The following is an 18,331-nucleotide window of genomic DNA, read 5'->3' as shown; positions in this document are numbered from 1 at the left end:
ACACAGGAATTCCAAACTGCATCAGGATCCACTACAAGTACTTTGACAGTTAGGCGGGAGGTGAGAAAACTTGGATTTTATGGTCGAGCTGTTGCTCAGAAGTCACACATCACGCCGGTAAATGCCAAAAGATGCCTCGCTTGGTTTAAGGAGCGTAAACATTGGACGCTTGAACAGTGGAAAAACGTTGTGTGGAGTGACGAATCACGGCACACAATGTGGCGATCCGATGGCAGGGTATGGGTATGGCGAATACCCGGTAAACGTCATTTGCCAGCGTGTGTCGTGCCAACAGTAAAATTCGGAGGCAGTGGTGTTATGGTGTTGTCGTGTTTTTCAGGGAGTGGACTCGCAGCCCTTGTTGTTTTGAGTGGTACTATCACAGCACAGGCCTACATTGATGTTTCAAGCACCTTCTAGCTTCCCACTGTTGAAGAGCAGTTCAGGGATGGCGTTGCAACTTTCAACACAATCGAGCAGCTGTTCATAATTCACGACCTGTGGTGGAGTGGTTACACACAATAATATACCTGTAATGTACTGGACTGCACAAAGTCCTGACCTGAATCCTACAGAACACCTTTGGGAAGTTTTGGAACGCCGACTTCGTGCCAGGCCTCACCGACCGACATCGATACCTCTCCTCAGTGCAGCACTCCATGAAGAATGAGCTGCCATTCTCCAAGAAACCTTCCAGCACCTGACTGAACGTATGCCTGGGAGAGTGGAAGCTGTCACCCATGGCTAAGGGTGGACCAAAACTATATTGAATTCCAGCATTATCGATGGAGGGTGCCATAAACTTGTTAGTCATTTTCAGCCAATGTCCGAATGCTTTTGATCACATAGTGTAGGTAATATACAAAATGTACGAGATGCAAGAGGGTACTATAGGGATCTAACAGTAAGAGAGAAATGCTCATCTTCAAAATTATTCAGTCTGTTTGTCGAAGAATCAATGAAGGAAAGAGAGAACATTATGAGTAAGGTTAAAATTCAGGGTGAAAAGATGTCAATAATAAGATGACATTGCTATCCTCTATCAGTGTGAGGAAGAATCATAATTCCTGGTGCATGGAATGAACAGTCTACTGAGCAAATAATGTGGATTGACAGCCAATCAAAGGTAGAAGAAAAAGCTGGAAGCAGCAGAAATGAGATTAATGAAAATTTCAAACTTCGTCGAGGAAGTATAAAAATTCTGCTACCTTGGATGGAAAATTATGAATGATGAACAAAGCAAAAAAAGCAGACAGACAGACGTTTTTCCTCGCCAAAGATGTCTAATAGTAGCAAACTTAGACCTTAATGCGAGAAAGAAATTTCTGGGAATGCACGTGGGGCGTTCAATAAGTAATGCAACACATTTTTGTTCTCGGACAGTTTCGGTTAAAGAAATAAGGAATTTGTTATGCGACGTCGTGGAATATTCGTACATCAGCCCCCATTGTTTCATGAAGTTTGGATAGTTGGCGGCGCTATATGTAGCCTTCAAAATAGCGTCTGTAACGGAGATGCGTACCAATCACAGTGCTGTCATTTTCTTTTAGCTGATAACCAGAGCACGGAAAATATTCGTAGGTGCTTGCAATGTTTCTGTGAGACCTGGTAGTGAACAAAAGCTCGGTGAGTTGGCCAAAGTGTCTGTCATCGCGCCAACCTGACCGATCTCTTACGTGCCGGCCAGCTCTGGCTCCTGCAGTGTTGGGATGTGCGGACACTCTTATTCGAGGTGATAGACAGATCACAATCAAGCACTTCGCTGCTGATCTGGACGTTTCTATTGGTAGCGCTGACACGCTCGTCTACCAGTTGAGGTTCTCAAAGGTATGTCTACTCTGCGTGCCTCACTGCCTCGCAGAAGGCCATAGATAGCAACGAGGGACCATCTGTGCGAAATTTCTTGCACGTTACGAGGCTGATCGTGACAGATTTTTGTCTAGCCGTGAAACATGGGTTCATCACTTCGAATCGGAAACAAAACGGCAACCCATGGAGTGGCTCCACACCATCTCTCTACTGAAGAAAAGGTACAAAGCCGTACCCTCAGCCGGTATTGTCATGGCGACGGCCTTCTGGGACTTTGAAAGGGTTATTCTGTTTGATGTCCTCCTTCTTGGTGGAATGACCAACTCTGAAGTGTACTGTGCTACCCTCAGGAAATTAAAGAAACGACTTCAGCGTGTTCGTGACCACAAATATGAAAACGGACTTCTCCTTCTCCACGACATCGCGAGGCCTCAGGCGAGTCTGCGCACCCCAGAGGAGTTCCCAAAACTTCATTCCTCATCCCACAGCCCGAACCTTGCATCTTCCGACTTATATCTCTTTGGCTCAATGAAGGATGTACTCCCCGGGAACCAGTACGTGGTTGATGGGGAGGTTGGTGATACAGTATGACATTAGCTCCGACGCCGACCAGCAGAATGGTACCATGCAGGCATACAGGCCCTCCCATTGAACGGAGATTATGTTGCAAATAGGGTTTTGTATCTTAAAGAGTGGGAAATTATATGATGTATTGGAATCTTGAATGAAACCAACCTGCTTTCGGAAAAAAAGTGTTGCATTACTTATCGAACGCCCCTCGTATGTCTGGAGTGCAGAGTAGTGTAGAAGTGAATCATGGACTGCTGAAAAATTGGGAAAGAAAGATCGATAAGGTACGGTTATGTGGAAAATACTGATTATGAGAAGTGACAGGTTGATGGACTGCAGTATCGACTTCATCTTCATCGAGTGCACTCGGCACCGCTCGCAGCTATGTAGGAGACGGAACTTTTAAGCCTCCCTCCAACTAGCCACCAGGAGAGATACCTCTTCCATTGCTCGCTGTCTCCAATGGGGCGGGCGGGGGCGGGGGGGGGGGGGGGGGGGGGGGGGGGAGAGGGCGGAGCGCCAGGCATACACGCAACCAGCGGACGCTAAGCTGAAATGATCTCATTGCCCACAACTCTGACTGGTTGCCAAGTCGTTTTAAGCAGCCGCACTCACACCTTCGCTCCAGATTCAATGTTTCTACAGACATATCAGCCCTAGTACGGACGTCTGCAAAGACAATACATCCATGTAGATCGATACTACTAAACTTCACGCTAGCCGGAGTGGCCGTGCGATTCTAGGCGCTACAGTCTGGAACCGCGAGACCACTACAGTCGCAAGTTCGAATCCTGCCTCGGGCATGTATGTGTGTGATGTCCTTAGGTTAATTAGGTTTAAGTAGTTTTAAGTTCTAGGGGACTGATGACCTCAGAAGTTGAGTCCCATAGTGCTCAGAGCCATTTGAACCATTTTTTTTTGAACTTTACTCTGTGTCAGAGTCTTATCAGATTGCATTAACATTAAAGAATATTAAAATTATATTAACACGTTCACCTGCTAACGGGCGTTGATATATATCAACGGGGACAGGTGAAAATGTGTGCCCCGACCGGGACTCGAAGCCGGGATCTCTTGCTTACATAGCAGACGCTCTATCCATCTGAGCCACCGAGGGCACAGAGGATATCGCGACGGCAAGGACTATCTCGCGTATGCCTCACGCGAGACCCATATTCTCACCTTGTCCGAAAGAGCAGACACCATATCCATATATTTAAGAATATTTGTTACTATCAAATTCATTACTCTTATATAACTCAGTACCACAAGTTATGTGTATTCTCATTATTAAGTGTACATATTGTAATTAAACTTACTAATGCGTTAGCCGGCCGCGGTGGTCTAGCGGTTCTAGGCGGGGCTTTCTTCCAGAAGTGGTAGTTCTGCTACGGTCGCAGGTTCGAATCCTGCCTCGGGCATGGATGTGTGTGATGTCCTTAGGTTAGTTAGGTTTAACTAGTTCTAAGTTCTAGGGGACTAATGACCTCAGAAGTTGAGTCCCATAGTGCTCAGAGCCATTTGAACCATTACTAATGCGTTACCTTTTTGAAGATGTCTGATTGTGTTTATTGGCCACCTCAACTACCGATATTTCATAGGTCACGTGTTAACACGTCAGGGGATAACTTACGTCGTACTACATGGAGCGGTAAGAGCAAAAACTGTAGGGAGAGGCTGCATACATACGACATAAGCTGAGATCGTTGGTTGCAAAAGTTGCTCTTACGGTACGTGATTGGCACAGGAGGGGGAATCATGATGAACAGTATAAATGTATCAAGAATGAAACTTTCACTTTGCAGCGAAGTGTGCGCTGATATGAAACTTCGTGGCAGATTAAAACTGTGCGCCGGACCGAGATTCAAACTCGGGGCTTTCTTCCAGAAGTGGTAGTTCTGCAAGGTTCGCAGGAGAGTTTCTCTGAAGTTTGGAAGAGGAGACCGGGTGCTCGCGGAAGTAAAGCTGTGAGGACGGGTCGTGATTCGTGCTTGGGTAGCTCAGTTGGTAGAGCACCCGCCCGCCAAATGTAAAGGTTCCGAGTTCGAGTCTTGGTCCGGCGCAAACTTTTAATCTTCCAGAAAATTCAATCATAAGTATCATCAGAATACTGACGACTCTTTCATTAAGATAAATAAAGGAAATCAATCGTTATAAACATTCCAGAAAAGTTAGATGGTGTGTATAGCACATATGGGAATATCACGTAAGTCAGAAATTTTTATGTCAGGAAAACGTTAAATTAGACCTCTGTATCTTATTTTGAAAAATGTACAGCAGATTTTGATGTCAAATATAACAGAAATACCCGTGAAGTAGAGCTGCTTTCAGATTTTAATAGAAAGTCCTGATGATAAGTGCTGATACAGACTCCAGTTAGGATATAGTTATTCTTTTCTTGAATGGGTTATTAGATGCTTATCCAAACATCGATACAGATTTGCGTATGTTTATGACAGGTGAAAAAATAAACGTACTGTCGGCAAAGTAAAGATGAAAGAAAACTACTTATGGTTGAGTACTAGGGCTATCCGAAAAGTAAGTGCCGATTGATCGCGAAATGGGAACGACTTCGAAAATTAGAAATATTTTATTTGCAACAGTTACTACAACTTTTATCCTTTGCTCTACACAGTCACCACTCCGACTTAGACATTTGTTGTAGCGTTCTTCCAACTTTCCAGTACTCTCGTCATAGGAAGGCAGCCGCCTGTGCTTCCGACGAATTCTCTACGCTCATCTGCAGCTCTTTGTCTACGTGAAAATGTTGTTTTCATAGCCAGTAGTTAATGTGAGAAGAGATGAAACACAGAGTGAACCAATTACCGGCTGTAGTGTGGGTGATAAAACGCTGCAAGCGCATTTTCATTGCCCCTGCGGATTGCTACCGAGGATTGTCACGAAGTAGGAACCGTATGACAGTTTCGTAATGTGGGCTGCATAACATCAGGTGAAATCTCTCACCAGGACCTCATACTTGGCGAGAGACACTATTTTCTACGCATCTTTATGTGCTTCCCATGCGCTCAGAACTGAAAAGAGCGAAGTGATGCAACCGATAGGCATTCCACAGACGCTGTAGAACACATATGTGCAAAGCTTTATTAGATTTTCACAGTGGTTTTCATTTATTGACCGATCGGAACTTACTTTCCGAATATCCCTCGTATATTTGAAGCAGACCGTCAAATTCAGCTGTCTTGTCGACAAATACGACACAGCTGCTAAATTTGGTTTCAATGACATTACCAACGAGATTGCTGCACTCAAAGCAAGGAGATGTAAAGTAAAATTATAATAACACAATTCTTGGAAAGAACTCTGTTCTCAGCACTTTATTTATAGCCTTTCTTCATTTATTTCTTATTACTGATTCATACATTGTTAATAATTTAATAGGAGCAATAAAATCTGTTCTTCATTATACATGATGATCAAATCGATGTACAGTAGTTATCACAAACAGTAAAACATAGATTTTGTTTTACTCTCAATTCTTTCAGGAAGTCTGTGCAATCTGTAACTTATTCCATAGCACATTTAACTAATATTTTTCAATTATACCCGTTTCTTTATTAATCTCATCTTACAAATTCTAAATTTCCTATTGTTGAATAGAAAAAGTCGCAGGAAGTTTCCGGAGGGAGGGAAGGGGGAGACGCTGCTTTGGCAGTTCTGTCAAGGGCGTAGGATCACCTCGGTACGGCTTTGGTTGGTGGACAAATAAGAAATTCTGTGTTTTGCTTTGACGCAGCAAGATACAGCTAGGACCCTTGCACGGCCTGATACTCCAGTGCAAATGACAGTTACATGCCATCCATGGTGTCACAGAGAAGGGCTCTCTTATTTACTGCGATTGAAGCAACACAGCGTTAGTCTTCAGTCATGGCGACATAAAAAAGGCGTTAAACTCGGATTCGTCTTCCTCAAGTGCCTATAATTAGCTTAGATGACTGTGGCAACTGTGTTTGTAGTGTAATGTCGTATGCGGGTTTTTATGTCGAAGTGCCGGGCAGTAATTTTATGGTGTTACAAATGTGCTTGATAATTAAGCTTAGTCGAAATTAGCTAATCGCTCGATTAAATAAACATCGCGTTACAGCCTAATATGGACCATGTGGATCCCCACAAATACAAAATTACAAAGGTATGGATTAAACACAGGACGTTAATCTAATAACAAGAAGCCGTACAGATTTATTACTGAATGACACGAACCGATGGATAAGACATTGGATTCGCTATCGGTTTAAGAAATTTCCGTCTTATGTCAAAGCGGTAGGTGAATCAAAACAAAATGTCACTCTGTGACCAAAACGGTAATGAAACAGAGGATGACAGACTAAAGGCCGAAATACTAAATGTCTTTTTCCAAAGCTCTTTTACAGAGGAAGACTGCACTGTAGTTCCTTCACTAGATTGTCGCACAGATGACAAAATGGTAGACATCGAAATAGACGACAGAGGGATAGAGAAACAATTAAACTCTCCCAAAAGAGGAAAGGCCGCTGGACCTGATGGGATACCAGCTCGATTTTACACAGAGTACGCGAAGGAACTTGCCCCCCTTCTTGCAGCGGTGTACCGTAGGTCTCTAGAAGAGCGTAGCGTTCCAAAGGATTGGAAAAGGGCACAGGTCATCCCCGTTTTCAAGAAGGGACGTCGAAGAAATGTGCAGAACTATAGACCTATATCTCTACCGTCGATCAGTTGAAGAATTTTGGAACACGTATTATGTTCGAGTATAATGACTTTTCTGGAAACTAGAAATCTACTCTGTAGGAATCAGCATGGGTTTCTAAAAAGACGATCGTGTGAAACCCAGGTCGCGCTATTCGTCCACGAGACTCAGAGGGCCATAGACACGGGTTCCCAGGTAGATGCCGTGTTTCTTGACTGCCGCAAGGCATTTGATACAGTTCCCCACAGTCGTTTAATGAACAAAGTAAGAGCATATGGACTATCAGACCAATTGTGTGATTGGATAGAAGAGTTTGTAGATAACAGAACCCAGCATGTCATTCTCAATGGAGAGTAGTCTTCCGAAGTAAGAGTGATTTCAGGTGTGCCGCAGGGGAGTGTCGTAGGACCGTTGCTATTCACAATATACATAAATGACCTTGTGGATGACATCGGAAGTGCACTGAGGCTTTTTGCGGATGATGCTGTGGTATATCGAGAGGTTGTAACAATGGAAAATTGTACTGAAATGCGGGAGGATCTGCAGCGAATTGACGTATGGTGAGGGAAGGGCAATTGAATCTCAATGTAGACAAGTGTAATGTGCTGCGAATACATAGAAAGAATGATCCCATATCATTTAGCTACAATATAGTAGCTCAGCAACTGGAAGCAGTTAATTCCATAAATTATCTGGGAGTACGCATTTGGAGTGATTTAAAATGGAATGATCATATAAAGTTGATCGTCGGTAAAGCAGATGCCAGACTGAGATTCATTGGAAGAATCCTAAGGAAATGCAATCCGAAAACAAAGGAAGTAGGTTATAGTACGCTTGTTCGCCCACTGCTTGAATACTGCTCAGCAATGTAGGATCCGTACCAGATAGGGTTGATAGAAGAGATAGAGAAAATCCAACGGAGAGCAGCGCGCTTCGTTACAGGATCATTTAGTAATCGCTAAAGCGTTACGGAGATTATATATAAACTCCAGTGGAAAAGACTGCAGGAGAGACGCTCAGTAGCTCGGTACGGGCTTTTGTTGAAGTTTCGAGAACATACCTTTACCGAGGAGTCAAGCAGTATATTGCTCCCTCCTACGTATATCTCGCGAAGAGACCATGAGGATAAAATCAGAGAGATTAGAGCCCACACAGAGGCATACCGACAATCCTTCTTTCCACGAACAATACGAGACTGGAATAGAAGGGAGGACCGATAGAGGTACTCAAGGTACCCTCCGCCACACACCGTCAGGTGGCTTGCGAGTATGGATGTAGATGTAGATGTAGATCGGTAATGCGCGTATGGACATTCTGACTTTTACCACGATTGCCCTTGATCGAGTATCCCTTCACAAAATACATAACTCATTTCCTTCCACATCTTCTTCCAACTCAAGCTTCGTAGATGTATTTAAATGTTTGTATAGTATTCGGAAACACAGATAGTTAATAATGAAAACAACGATGTTCCAGAAGTACTGCCACGTAAGGTATACAGGATGTCCAAGGAGGAATGGTTATCATTCAGGGATAGGACATGAACGATCAGACGAAGCAAAACAGTGTAGTGAACATTGGCCTTAAAATGCGTACGTTAAGAGCTACGAGTACTTCCGCCTCTTCGAAACTGTGAAGCAAATCTCTTCTACTACAAGCTCTTTGGTTTCCATATTTTGGGAGGAGGTAGTTTGGTCTAAAACAAGAAAAAAAAAGACTGGTATACATGGCCTCTAAAATGCACACCTTAAGAGGTATGAGCACTTGTTCAGAAGACATGTGTTTCACAGAAGCGAAACTCTTAAGATATGCATTTTAGAGGCCATTTTCACGGGATATATTTTTTGTTTTGGTCCATACTACCACCTCTCAAAATATGTAATGCAAAGAGCTTGCAATAGAAGAGATTTGTTTCGTTTTATCGATGATGAGGGAATGCTCGTAGATCTAAGGTATGAATTTTAGAGCCCGTGTTTAGTGTTCTTTATTGCTTTTAGTGATAACTCCTGTCAGATACCTGCATAGTGCCCATCCCTCTTGAGACAACCCGTACATATCTAGGTATGAGGAAACGGAAGGTGTCAGTAAATCAGGGTAACTCATCAGAAATGGCTATCGCCAGAGAAAGAGTAATGCAAAAGGAACTTTCAAAGCCGGCCGCGGTGGTCTAGCGGTTCTAGGCGCTCAGTCCGGAACCGCGCGACTGCTATGGTCGCAGGTTCGAATCCTGCCTCGGGCATGGATATGTGTGATGTCCTTAGGTTAGTTAGGTTTAAGTAGTTCTAAGTTATAGGGGACTGATGACCACAGATGTTAAGTCCCATAGTGCTCAGAGCCATTTGAACCGTTTGAACTTTCAAAATGATTTGCAGAATATTTTCAAAGAAAGACAATGGCGTAAAACTGAAACTATGATTTTAATGTTCTACTTCACAAAAAAAGGTACAGTTAAAACATAAACAGGCGAGCTCCACTGACGTGTAGCTGTTTACTGGGTTGCTACCATAGCAACAACAAATCAGAAAAAGCACTTCTGTTCGCAGTTGTCAAATCGCTCTGCTACCGCAGGTGGCGGTTACTGTAGCCGCTTGCAGGCGACTCTTGCGGCCGCTAACCTGTTACCATCCTCTTCTTTGAGTCTTTTGTTTCTCCGTGCGGCTGGTTTATTTTGTGCTGCAGACTGCCTGTAGCTTGCAGCGGAGGTGTGCAGATTAGTGTGGTTGCTAAATGGAAAGATCGACGATCTGCTCACGTTTCGCGTGGTCACACACGTGAGTTTATGAGCTCGCTGCGGGAATATTTCGAGGAGAGACAATGGTGCGACTCTGCTGCCCTAACGAAGTCGAGAGAACACCAGATGCTTTGAAGGCTGATAAAAACACTGCCGTGAAAGTTTGAAAGGAAAAACACCGTGCAGAACAGGAAGGAGCTGTTTCATCTAAGCTACGGACAGCCAGTAAAAAGAGGAAGACAAGACAACGAACAACGAAGTTGGACTCATTCCAAAAAAGATGTTGTTCGTCACCACATATACGGACTTTATGAGAGAGAAGAACACCCAACTAGGAAAAAAGACTATGCGTTACTCTTCGCGAGACAGAGTTAATCGGCAGCAGCAAGACTTTTTTGTTAACTGTAGTCAGTTCGCGCGGTTGCTTATGCAAACAAATTAATGGACGCAAAATTATAATGGAAAAAAAAATGAAATCGTTATTAAGATACCGTTTGGAGACATTGTGTGTCTCGATGGAACGAGGAAGTGACTCTAAACTAACATTTATCCTTTGCCATAATTCGCTTGTCTGAAGTGCTTGTAGACATGGTTTGTGTTACACATTTTTAGTGAGTGTCGCCTACCGCACTTCCATAATAAATCTCATTTAGTTGTTAAGGAATATCTCTTTGCACAAGCATGTAATATTTTCACACTACAGTGATTGGTAGGTACTTAAGCATTGAATATTGTTTTAAATGTTGCTAGTTATTGTATTCACTAGAAGGATTCAGATCCATCTGAGCGCCATTTTCGCATAGAATACGCCAACTAAACGTGAATCATAATGATAATTGTAAAAGACAGTACACGTCCTGTTGCTTTTGTTGAGACATGTAAATAATAGGAGAACGGTATCATTTTATACACAGTAGTGCGTTCGTCGAGCGACGAGGGTATTACGATAGTGTCAAGTGAACTCAATAATTTCCTATAAAAGTCAGCGTGAGAAAATAGTACGAAGCGCACAGCGGCTGCTGCTGGTGCTATACTGCACGCACGCGTCGGCAAACCGACAATGCCCCCTTCACGCTCAACTGTTTCGCTGTCAATCACCTTTTGTCCGTAAATGAGTACGAAATTATACGCAGATCAAAATAACAGAGTGATGCCTATGCCGCTGAGGACTTTCTGTGAAACGAAACGGAATTCCATCAACGCCTGGCGTGTTATTTATTTTATACTGATTCGTTGTTTTCCAACACCATGGATGCTCATTTCTGTGCAATACATTTGATAGTCTGCGGGACTGTCAAGCAATGATCATTCTGTGTAACATTCTTGTGTGAACGATTTTTTAAAATAGGATACGAGTTTTAAGACTTCGGGTTTCCTTTTCCTGTCTCTTACTTCCGCACCAGACAGGTCGACCAGTCACTGGACAGGAGTTTTCGACCTACTTAGAGATCTGACGTAAGATAAAGATTCTCGGACAGATCTTTCACTTACGTATGATGATGGAAGTTGTTACGGATGATAATTTTCTGCTAATTTTTGCCTCTCGACATTCATCCATCCTTTTCTGAACTTATTATTAAACCAGTTTCAGTTTTTCCCGTCTTTACTCAGAATGTTCTTTTTTTTTTTTTTTGAGTCATCAATGTTCTGTTTGGTCGCCACGAATTTCTCTCCTGTGCCAACCACTTCATCTCAGAGTAGCACTCGCAACATACGTTCCCAATTATTTATTGTTTGTGTACCAAACTATGTCCACTACAGTTTTTACCCTTTACCTGCAACTCCATCTGGTACCACTGAAGGTAATGCCTGTTGTATTAACGAATGTCCTGTCATCTTCACCATTCTTCTTGTCAGTGTTTCCCATATGTTCCTTTCTTCGCCGATACGCGGAAACCGTCTCATTCTTTGTCTTATCAGTCCATCTAATTATCAACATTCTGCTGTAGCAACACATCCCAAACGCTTAGATTCTCTTGGGCTGTGGTTTTCCGCGGTTCGCTATCATACAAAGTTGTACTCAAACTTACATTCTCAGAAGCTTTTTCCTCAGGTTAAGACCTATTCGTATGCCTATGTTTTCTTTTGGTCACGAATGCCCTCTTCGCCTGTGCTAATTTTTATAATCTTATTGTTTCGTTCGTCTCCTTTTTCCTTCATCTAAAATGTGTTACTTTGCTTCCAAGGTAGCAGAATTCCTTACTTCGTCCACTTTCCTGATCACCAATGTTGAAGTTTAGTTTCTCGTTATTTTCGTCTCTGCTGCTTCTCGTTACTTTCGTCTTTGTTCGGTCTCCTCTCAATCCGTCTTTCTGGTCGACATATCCAATGAACGTGTCTTAATTATTCTTTAGTATTGCTATTATTATCAAACGCAACGTCAGAATTGTCTCTCTGATGCCTTTACCCCTTTTAAAACCAAACTCGCCGTCATCTAACAGATCCTCAAATTTCTTTTCTATTCTTCCGTAAATTCTTCTTATTAACTTGGATACGTGAGCTGTCAAGATGGTTGTGCGATAATTCTCGCACTTATCTGTCCTTGGTGCCTTTGGAACTGTTGGATGATGTTTTCCAAATGTCTGATGCTATGTCGCAAGTATCGTAGATTCTAAACATCAACATGAACTGTCGTTTGGTTGCCACTTCCCCAGTGATTTTAGAAATTGTGGTGAAATGTATGTAAGCTTTCTGCGGTATTTGATCTTAATTTTTCCAGAGCTATAATCGTGGATCCCCGGTCTCTTCAATGTCTAATCTAATTTCTTCCTATATCATGTCATTAGCCAATCCCTCTCAATAACAAAGGTCTTTAGTGTACTCTCTCCACCTATCCACTCTTCCTTCTGTGGTTAACCGTGGAATTCCCATTGAACTCCTAATGTTGCCGCCATTGCTTCTCATTTCACCGGCGGTTGTTTTGAATATTCTTGAGTCAGTCTTTCCAACAATAATTTGTTTTTCTTTTTTGTCATATTTTTTCTGCTGCCATTTCGCCTTGCCTCTCCTGCACTTCTTATTTATTTCACTGTTAAGTGGTTTATGTTGTGGTACTCCAGTATTTCCCTGAACATTGTTGTTGTTCCTTTTTCCTCGATCAGTTGAAGTATTTCTTCTGTTACCCGGGGTTTCTTCTCAATTACTTTCCTAATACCTATGTTTGTCTTTCCAGCTTCCGTGATTTCTCTTTTTAGGGATATCCAGTCCTCTTCAACTTAAATGCTTGTTGTAGTACTCCTTATCGCATTATCCACATTTTAACGAATTTCAAACGCGTCTCATCCTTCCTTAGTGCATCAGTATCCCACATACTTCCACAATGATTGTTTCGTATGATTCTCTTAGACTCCAGTCTCCTCTTCATCATTATTAAGTCGTGGTCTGAGTCTATATTTGTTCCAGGTATGCCTTACAATCAATTTTCTGATTTCGGAATCTGTCTGATCATCATGTAACCCAATTGGAATCTTTCTGTATCTCCGATCCTTTTCAACATCTACCTCGTCCATTTGTGAATCTTGAACAGAGTATTCGCTATTACTAGCTGATATTTAATGCAGATATCAATTAGTTTTTCTTCTCTCTCGTCCGTGCTACCTTGGCCACTTTCTCCCAAGCCCTTTCATCTACTCCTTGCCCTAAAATCTCCTTCCAATCCCCATTATTAGATTTCTCATCTCCCTTTATGTACTGAATTACCCTTTCAGTATCCTCATACTCTTTCTCTATCTCTTCACCCTATGCTTGTCACGTCGGCATGTACCTAAGCTACAGTTGTTAGCATTATTTTGCACGGCATACGCGACGTATACTTACCTAGAGCGGCATGTACCTCAGCTGCAGTTGTTAGCATTGCTTTGCACGGCTTACGCGGCATATCTAGAGCGTGAAGTACGATACTTTAAACTTTGCCCACTACATCACATTCGAATTAAAAGCTATCTATTCGTTTCGTAAGAAGGATTTTTACACCTGTTTGTCTATCCTGCGGAGCATAAAACGTCATTTAATGTTTCTGATGGATTTATTGATCCTAGTAGCCATCATGGTTGTAATTACATCATAATCTCTAAACCCTGCCTTTTTACTAACCGTTGATAGGCTCAGCTCTGTTTGTCCCCACGAGGGTTAAAATATTTGTTAAGCATGAGGCGTAGAACTAGATGGTCAAGGCATTTTTGAATAAAATATTCATTACTATTTCTCCTGATTTCCTGTTCGTTCCACCAGCACATAGTCTATACTTGCTAGGTTAAAGTCTCCTCCTGCTACTATTTAGTACAAGAAGAGTTCAGGTGGCGAGTAAAGACATCTTGGCCAGTAAAGGCGTCTGGTGACTAATTTTAAAGCGTATAGGCCAGTAACTCGCAAACATATAAGTGCGTATTAAGTTTGAATTTGGACGTTACCCGACTCATTTTATTGCAAAGAATACACTGATCCTTGGGAAATTTAAACTATCTTTTCGCTATAGTTTTCGTATCTTATTAAATATTTAGAAACTTTGTACCTCAATTTTTATCCAGTATAATTTGGGCACAAATATTTGCTGAAAAATGGTGAATTGTGGGTCTTTGTTACAAACGCTTGAGCAAACAATTAGAATTTTGATATTCTCACTGGATATAATATGTTGGTAACACGATTTTTTCCTTGATATGTGAACTGGAAAGTTGTTATCTGATGACTTCGAAATTACATCTGTCCTAGAAAACCGTCATATGCTTTCCAAGTGTACTCTGCTACTCAGATAGCAGCTTCCATTGTGTAGTGCAACCTGTCCTGTCGTGTGGAGTCTGGCCTCCAACACATATACATCTACATCTACATTCATACTCCGCAAGCCACCTGACGGTGTGTGGCAGGGGTACCTTGAGTACCTCTATCGGTTCTCCCTTCTATTCCAGTCTCGTATTGTTCGTGGAAAGAAGGATTGTCGGTATGCCTCTGTGTGGGCTCTAATCTCTCTGATTTTATCCTCATGGTCTCTTCGCGAGATATACGTAGGAGGGAGCAATATACTGCTTGACTCCTACGTGAAGGTATGGTCTCGAAACTTCAACAAAAGCCCGTACCGAGCTACTGAGCGTCTCTCCTGCAGAGTCTTCCACGGGAGTTTATCTATCATTTCCGTAACGCTTTCGCGATTACTAAATCATCTACATCTACAGCTTCATCTACATGATTACTTTGCAATTCACATTTAAGTGCTTGGAAGAGGGTTCATCGAACCACAATCATACTATCTCTCTACCATTCCGCTCCCGATCAGCGCGCGGGAAAAACGAACACCTCAACCTTTCTGTTCGAGCTCTGATTTCTCTTATTTTATTTTGAAGATCATTCTACCTATGTAGGTTGGGCTCAACAAAATATTTTCGCATTCGGAAGAGAAAGTTGGTGACTGAAATTTCGTAAATCGATCTCGCCGCTACGAAAAACGTCTTTGCTTTAATGACTTCCATCCCAACTCGCATATCATATCTGCCACACTCTCTCCCCTATTACGTGATAATACAAAACGAGCTGCCCTTTTTTGCACCCTTTCGATGTCCTCCGTCAATCCCACCTGGTAAGGATCCCACACCGCGCAGCAATATTCTAACAGAGGACGAACGAGTGTAGTGTAAGCTGTCTCTTTAGTGGACTTGTTGCATCTTCTAAGTGTCCTGCCAATGAAACGCAACCTTTGGCTCGCCTTCCCCACAAAATTATCTATGTGGTCTTTCCAACTCAAGTTGTTCGTAATTTTAACACCAGGTACTTAGTTGAATTGACAGCCTTGAGAATTGTACTATTTATGGTCGTCGGATGACCTTACTAGACGGTAAATTACAATATCATCTACGAACAACCTAAGAGAACTGCTCGGATTGTCACCCAGGTCATTTATATAGATCAGGAACAGCAGAGGTACCAGGACGCTTCCCTGGAGAACACCTGATATCACTTCAGTTTTACTCGATGCTTTGCCGTCTTTTACTACGAACTGCGACCTTCCTGTCACGAATCCAGGCGCACAACTGAGACGATACCCCATAGGCTTGATTAGAAGTCGCTTGTGAGGAACGGTGCCAAAAGCTTTCCGGAAATCTAGAAATACGGAATCAACTTGAGATCCCCTGTCGATAGCGCCCATTACTTCGTGCGAATAAAGAGCTAGCTGCGTTGCACAAGAACGATGTTTTCTGAAACCATGCTGATTACGTATCAATAGGTCGTTCCCTTCGAGGTGATTCATAATGTTTGAATACAGTATATGCTCCAAAACCCTACTGCAAACCGACGTCAATGATATAGGTCTGTAGTTCGATGGATTACTCCTACTACCCTTCTTAAACACTGGTGCGACCTGCGGAATTTTCCAATCTGTAGGTACAGATCTATCGGTGAGCGAGCGGTTGTATATGATTGCTAAGTAGGGAGCTATTGTATCAGCGTAATCTGAAAAGAACCTAATCGGTATACAATCTGGACCTGAAGACTTGCCCGTATCAAGCGATTTGAGTTGCTTCGCAACCCCTAAGGTATCTACTTCTAAGAAACTCATGCTAGCAGCTGTTCGTGCTTCAAATTCTGGATTATTCCATTTGTCTTCTCTGGTGAAGGAATTTCGGAAAACTGCGTTCAATAACTCCGCTTTAGCGGCACAGTCGTCGGTAACAGTACCATCGGCACTGCGCAGCGAAGGTATTGACTGCGTCTTGCCGCTTGTGTACTTTACATACGACCAGAATTTCTTCGGATTTTCTACCAAATTTCGAGACAATGTTTCGTTGTGGAACCCATTAAAGGCATCTCGCATTGAAGTCCGTGCCAAATTTCGGGCGTCTGTAAATTTTAACCAATCTTCGGGATTTCGCGTTCTTCTGAACTTCGCATGCTTTTTCTGTTACCTCTGCAACAGCGTTCGGACCTGTTTTGTGTACCATGGGGGATCAGTTCCATCTCTTACCAATTTATGAGGTATGAATCTCTCAATTGCTGTTGCTACTATATCTTTGAATTTGAGCCACATCTCCTCTACATTTGCATAGTCAGTTCGGAAGGAATGGAGATTGTCTCTTAGGAAGGCTTGTAGTGACACTTTATCCGCTTTTTTAAATAAAACTATTTTGCGTTTTTCCTGGTGGATTTGGAAGAAACGGTATTGAGCCTAGTTACAACGACCTTGTGATCACTAATCCCTGTATCAGTCATGATGCTCTCTATTAGCTCTGGATTGTTTGTGGCTAAGCGGTCAAGTGTGTTTTCGCAACCATTTACAATTCGCGTTTGTTCGTGTACTAACTGCTCGAAATAATTTTCGGAGAAAGCATTTAGGACAATCTCGGAAGATGTTTTCTGCCTACCACCGGTTTTGAACAAGTATTTTTGCCAACATATCGAGGGAAGGTTGAAGTCCCCACCAACTATTACCGTATGAGTGGGGTATTTATTTGTTACGAGACTCAAATTTTCTCTGAACTGTTCAGCAACTATATCATCGGAGTCTGGGGGTCGGTAGAAGGAGCCAATTATTAACTGAGTTCGGCTGTTAAGTATAACCTCCACCCATACCAATTCGCACGGAGTATCTACTTCGACTTCACTACAAGATAAACCACTAATGACAGACAGAAACGTCCCACCAACAATTCTGCCTAATCTATCTTTCCTGAACACCGTCTGAGACTTCGTAAAAATTCCTGCAGAACTTATTTCACGCTTTAGCCAGCTTTCTGTACCAATAACAAATCAGCTTTTGTGCTTTCTATTAGCGCTTGAAGATCAGGGACTTTCCCAGCACAACTACAACAATTTACAACTACAGTTCCGACTGTTCCTGGATCCAAGCACGTCCTGTATTTGCCATGCACCCTTTGAGATTGCAGCCCACCCCGTACTTTCCCAAGGCCTTCTAACCTAAAAAACCGCCCACTCCACGCCACACAGCCTCCGCTACCCGTGTAGCCGCCAGCTGAGTGTAGTGAACTCCTGACCTATTCAGCGGAACCCGAAACCCCACCACCCTATGGCGCAAGTCAAGGAACCTGCAGCCAACACGGTAGCAAAACCGTCTGAGCCTCTGATTCAGACCCTCCACCCGGCTCTGCACCAAAGGTCCGCAGTCGGTTCTGTCAAGGATGCTGCAGATGGTGAGCTCTGCCTTCATCTCGTAAGCAAGACCGGCAGCCTTCACCAAATCAGACAGCCGCTGGAATCCAGAGAGAATTTCCTCAGATCCAAAGCGACACACGTCATTAGTGCCGACATGTGCCACCACCTGCAGCTGGCTGCACCCTGTGCTCTTCATGGCATCCGGAAGGACCCTTTCCACATCAGGAATGACTCCACCCGGAATGCACACGGAGTGCACACTGGATTTCTTCCCCACCTTAGCCGCCATATCCCTAAGGGGCCCCATTACGCGCCTAACATTGGAGCTCCCAACTACCATTAAGCCCACCCTCTGCGATTGCCCGGACTTTGAAGGCTGAAAATCATCCTCTGAAACAGGGCAGGCAGCTGCATCTGGCTCAGCCAGAGACAGTACCTGA

General features: G+C 43.0%; 1 protein-coding gene across 1 annotated transcript in view; it reads right to left on the bottom strand.

The window, feature by feature from the left end:
- Nucleotides 1-18,331, bottom strand: part of LOC126417089 (orexin receptor type 2-like) — a gene marked incomplete at its 5' end in the record, with an annotated part of 145,116 nt that overhangs the window by 55,556 nt on the left and 71,229 nt on the right. The gene's annotated exons all lie outside the window — the stretch shown is intronic.

Source organism: Schistocerca serialis, chromosome 8 (genome assembly GCF_023864345.2).
Source record: "Schistocerca serialis cubense isolate TAMUIC-IGC-003099 chromosome 8, iqSchSeri2.2, whole genome shotgun sequence".
In the NCBI taxonomy this organism is placed as follows: Eukaryota; Metazoa; Arthropoda; class Insecta; order Orthoptera; family Acrididae; genus Schistocerca; species Schistocerca serialis.
This window is presented reverse-complemented; position numbering and strand designations above follow the sequence as displayed.